General features: G+C 38.1%; 1 pseudogene; it reads right to left on the minus strand.

Annotated features, from left to right (window-relative positions):
- Positions 1-1,420: 1,420 nt before the first annotated feature.
- LOC105051509 (polygalacturonase-like) lies at positions 1,421-3,289 on the minus strand (annotated as a pseudogene).
- Between the last annotated feature and the right edge of the window lie 2,711 nt (positions 3,290-6,000).

The raw sequence follows: 6,000 nt of genomic DNA on the forward strand, positions 1-6,000 counted from the left end.
CTTCTTCCTTCTCGATTTCACGGATGCCCTGTGCTGATGACCGAACGCTTCTTCGGTTGGTAAGGAGGTATTCATCTTGATTTTTTATCGAGGATTGAGAAAGGTATCTTCACCTCAGGTATTATCTTACCTTGATCTATTGCCGAGGCTGAGATTGGTAGATCCGATTGGATCTTTGTTGCCTTCTTTTCGATACTCTGTTGCCTTCTTGTTGGCTTCGGTTAAGGGTATTTTATACCTCATATTGTATCTATTTTTCGGGACGAATTTATAGTGGATTGCTCCTCCTCCCCGTGGATGTAGGCCTCTTGTGCCGAACCACGTAAATCTTGGTTTCTTTGTCTTTGTTTATTTATGCCTGCAATGTGTTTGGTGAATTGTCTCAAAGAGATTAGACTTTAGATCAAAAGTCTAGGTCGATCCAATCCGGTGCACGTGATCTCAACAAATACTAATATAAATACTGGAAAAAAGCTTCTTTTTCCTTTGAGAAAAGAGAACATTTTTCATTTTTTCTGATCAAAATAGCCTCCTTGTGTTGAATGGTAGATGGAGATCTCTTATCCAAGGATCACTAGAATGAAGATTGACTTCATTCATTCATTGTTTCATTCTAGTAATCATTTGGGATTGGCCTTAAGGTCTGGGCCTTGAGCACTATTTATCCCACCATCTTATGGACATAGTCCAAACTACTAATTTGTTTAAATAAATTGGGGGATGTGTCTCACTTCCTCCACTCACACTTCAGAAAAAAAAAAAAAAAAATGGAGATCTCTGTCCTTTTTACTTGATTGGCTCGATGGAGATCTCTGTCTAAGATTCCCTACAAGGTAAGATTGATGACTGGCTGGGTTTGTTTCTTTTTTTAAAGTCTTTGCTCATCACTCATCCCAGCTCGCTGAAATAAATACATAGGTGATCCGTGCACCAAGATCAACATGCTGATTTCTTTACCCAAGAACTAAGTGCACTTTCTCATTAACATCGACATAGTAGAGAAATAAACAAATTGCAAGATCTTAATGCTCTAAATCTACATGGCAATCAGAGTCTCTCAAGATGAGAAATTGCTTGCCATGTAGAGGTTGGATGGTGTTGGATTCAAATCCTAAAGGTCCAAAATAACAAGACAGAACGAAACTTCAAGTGGATCAGTCAAATATCATAATCCAACTTGCTGGCGAATTCAAGTTAATAGCCATCATAATTCGGTTGAGCTTGTCGAGCAAATCCAAGAACATGGTTCAGATGAAATATGTATCACAAAAAGTAATACCATAATTCCAACAATCTTGCCCCATCAGGCTTGTACAAGATAAATCTTGCTCAAGGTCCACAAAACAAGGCCCTCCAGCATTCCAACTAATTTCTCAGATTCTGTCCAGCTCTCAGGCTGGCCAACCGGAGACAGCTTGTATATAGAAGTAAGAATAGCAACATATGTATATAAATGTATATTGTACACATATATGTATGCATATGTATATATATGTATGCATTAATCCATTGTCATGGACTTGGCAAATTCCCTTGTAGTAAGCTGAAGGATATGCACCAGCTACTCAGAGGCAACTCGGCGGCTCGACAATTCCCATGGCAGTTCCCCTTGCATTCTTACAGAAGGCCTGTGCCCTCTTGTTCTGATACTTGAGTTTTATATCCTTCAACTCCATTCCTGTGCATGGATTGCTCTGACTACAATCAAATTTCACTGCCACTGGCGTTGCAGATGACCCCTGAACATTATTGAACTTCACCTGACTGATCTTGATTCCCGAGCTCTGCAACAATAACCAAATGATCATTTGTTTGTAATTTTGAATTACACTAGCCTGTTTTGGTCACTATTTGTTATAGGTAACAATTGGTGCTAGTTTTCTTGTTACCTGGTTCGGGCAATTGTTGTTGCTAGGGCAGTAGTTCTGGTCGATGATGATCGGATTCTGAACATTCTTCATTACGGCATTCTGGAACGTGACACCCTTCACAAATCCTTTGTAGGGCTTTGCCCATGTCTTGACCCTTAGCCCGTTCTGTGTCCCGGTGAATATCGCCGACCTCACTGTTATATTCTGCACTCCTTCATCATCCCCTGAAAGCCCAAGCTTCCAATGCTGCATTGCACAAACACAATCCATTAATTGAATTCGTCGAAAGTTTGTATCATTCAATCATGACCCAACTAGTACAATGATCCTCACCTGATGCCATGACCAGGACCGCAGTTAATTTTCTCAATCCAGACATTGGTAGACCCCGCTCCCATGGAAATGCAGTCATCACCAGTCCTCATGGTGCTATCCTTAATGGTGATGAAGCTCGACATCTGGACATGGATGCCATCGGTGTTGGGGCTTTCATCTGGGGCGGTGATCGTTGCACGTTCAACCGTCACGCCGGTGCTGCCAAAAATTGACATCTGAAAGTTCTGGCTGTTCTGAATTTTTATGCCACTGATCAAAACATTCTTGCCTTGGCTAATTGTCAGTGACTGCATCAATACAATAGCAATTCTCACCAATTAAGGACACCCAAAGATTTGTAAGCATATGTAGCCAATGATCATTATTAGTTTACCCATAATCTATAGTTCACAATCAAGTTTTCTTCTTGTTATCAATGAAATAAATTCTTCACAAAGTTGGTGAATTATAAGCTGATACACTAGTGGCTCACATTCTAGTATATAGTTTTGGACCGAGTTTATTTGCGCCATCATATGTAACATCTAATAGACTTTGTGCTGTAAATTTGCCATCATTCTCCAAAGTCAGCTATCTAAACTTCACTTACCGTCGCGCCGACAGGGCAGTTGCCGCCGACCATCTTGCATGCCCATAAAGCTTGTCCTTGGCCATCGAGTGTCCCGCCGTAGATGGACAGACCTTCGACATACTTAAACCTAATCCACAATGTGTATGATGAGCTATAACTGGAGGGTGCAATGAGGGTACCATGGATGAAGATTCTGATCGCTTTGTTGTTGCATGGGCCAGAGACATCAGCCTGGCTCAGAAAGAACCTGCCGGGCGGCACGTAGACCATCGCAGGTTTATTAGCTTTGCATGCAGCATTCCATGCACTGAGGAATGCCTTGGCCGAGTCGGTTCGGCCATCGGATTTGGCACCAAAGTCTACGATGTTGTAGCCTGCCATTGCTATTGTGAAGGAGGAGATGAAGAGAGAGGTGAGGAGAAAGCTCTTGGGTAGTGCCATTGCACTAAGGTACGTAAGCAGGTTTATACGGAGGGATAGAGAGAGAGGGAGAGAGGAAATAAGGGTGATTGTGATGAGGAAGGATTTGATGGAGGAGTTGGGATGTTTGGGGAGTTATTTATAAGCATATGATGATGGTTTTATGTTTCAATTTAAGTGGAGAATGAAAAAGAAGTGATCCTTGTTATCATCATCTTAGCTTAGATGTTGGAGCATGATATATATAAATAATGGTAGTCTTGTGGGAGGTCAAGGGTTTGGGAAGGAGTATGGACGTCGCCTAAGGAAATGGAGGGTGGTTTTGGCCCTTATTGTTGCCAAAGAACATTGAATTTAGAAGTAATGCAGGAACGTTAAACTTAGAAGCAATGCCAAGGAGCCGTCCATGACCGTACTGGCTTGGCATGCACATGGCTAACAAAAAACATCATCATATACGCTTATTTGACTCTTCATTTTTTTTTCTTTTTCTGGGGAAGAGATGAAGTAACCCCATCTTAAGTTACTCCTAAGTAAATTATAATAAATGTTATTAATTTGATATTGTCATTTTTGCATCCTTTATGGTTGCTCAGAAAGAAAAGAAAAAGAAAAAAAATATGTATATAGTTGTACCTCATCCATTTAGTATTTAACTAATTTTTAAATTTCACATATTTACTTTGACATTACTATTATGTAAAATTAGTCTCTTGAGCCTTCAAGTGGATCTCTAAATAGAGTGTCCATTTGTAGGTTTCAGCTGTTTCTTTCCCATGAAAGAATGATTGATCTTCATTCATGAGATCAATTATTGTATTGCATTTTGTACATATTTCAAAGCATTCTAAATCTCTGCATAAAACTCAAAGCGGTCGTTACACGATCCAACAATAGATTCATGCAAATAAAAGGGAATAGTTCTTTTCAAATATGCAACCTGTCCTCATTTGTATCCATTGCAGTATTGCACAAAATGACTACTAGCTAACCATTGGTCAATAGGTTGCCCTTTTTGTGGCGACTGCTTGGCTTATAATGAAAATTAATGAAGAAGGCATGTGAAACAAACTACTCTTCTTCAACGTAGGAGAAGGTGGCACAGAGCCCCATGACAAGATACATCTAAAAGCATTCAGGGCCACTTAGAGAATACACAACTACATTGGTTAAGTTACCATGGTTACACTGCAGCAATGTGGAATGGCATGAAACAAGAAACTCCCAGCTAATATTATTAGACACGTAGGTGATGAGCAATATTTTTCTTTCCTTATCCCTCTCCACTCTTGATGAATTCAATAAAGAAGGCTTCAGAGTTTTAAGGCTTAGCTTGAATCTTTTTTATTACTCTAAAATTGTTTGACAATTTCTTAGATGCAGAGAAAGCAAGCAGACATTAAAGGAGTGATCATGTGCCCTATCATTACCAAACTAACCTAGCCCCAAGCCCCATGTGCATGGGGATTGATGATGGCATGTCAGAGGCGCATTTAATGGCTAACATGCACCTCTGAAAAGGGCAGGTGAGGAGTTATGGGCAAGCCATGCAACCTTGGAATAGATAAATGCTAGAAGTCATCTACTACTTTAAGCTTTGCATGGTAGCACCCAATGATGTTTGGATGAGGTTGTCAACAATTCCATGCATTTCTAATTAAATATGGATGCTATATATGTAACTTTTATTTGGTTTTCTGAGTATTTCTTTATATAAATTAATGTCTGTCATCATTTATTTGCCTGAAATTTAATTTTTTAGTAACAGTAGATTACCAGTTATCAAGTTTAAATGAAAAAATATATCCATGTTAGGAGATATCATGGTATGTTTTGTATAATATTTATGTATCCGGAGAAAGGAATCTTAATGACATAGAATGTAACAAGAATCTAGCAATTCAGATGGATCGAAGATGGCCACATTATCTTTAACCAAAAAAGAGACCATATTATCTCCTAACTTTTAGGAGAATTGCATATGTTCAATATTAGTTTAGACTAGATTTTTTTTAATTATATTTAATTATTTCTACTCGAACACTACATAGAGGGTACTACCGTACCACTCAAAATGCGGACTATCCCTGTCTTCTGACTTCAGAAATATATAAACTCTTTGAATGTAAATCAAAAATTAACTTTTGATGCAGTGCAAGGTACAGCTATAGATATTATAATTAGTTGAACCATGCCGAATCTTGTAGGAGCCGGTGGATTTGCAACGCGGAACCTAGCAACTCAATTTTAATTTATTAATTTTTTTTAAAAATTTTAAAAATAATATAAAATTTTTATCTAATTTTTATAGACGTCAATTTTGATTTATAATTTTTTATAAATTAAATAATTTAATTCGATCATCAATTAGAAAGGATTCTAATTATTGAACTCAGATTAGCTCGATTAGATCTTAATCATTAGATTGAAACCTAATCAAATTAGGTCAATTTGTACTTTAGACCTATTACTGGCTAGATGTAGAATCCAATAGATCATAAATATATAAAAATTGCCAAAGATCTTTTAAAAAAATTGATTAGAATTTTGGATTCAATCAGGATTTCGTAAGCATGCTAGCATATATGGAAATCTTGCTCTTTTGGAGATCAATTTGATCTCATCCCTTGCTAATTAGCTAGCCCAATTGGATAAGCATTTGGATCAGATCGTACACCTAGAAGCAGTCCGAAATGAGGCATCTAATCCATGTTAATGCCAAAATATGAAGAGTCCAAATTGAGGACTCTTGGCACAAAAACTGTTTGCATGCAAGTGCTGGCGTGAGTAGAAGAGAAAATA

Source organism: Elaeis guineensis, chromosome 9 (genome assembly GCF_000442705.2).
Source record: "Elaeis guineensis isolate ETL-2024a chromosome 9, EG11, whole genome shotgun sequence".
Classification (NCBI taxonomy): domain Eukaryota; kingdom Viridiplantae; phylum Streptophyta; class Magnoliopsida; order Arecales; family Arecaceae; genus Elaeis; species Elaeis guineensis.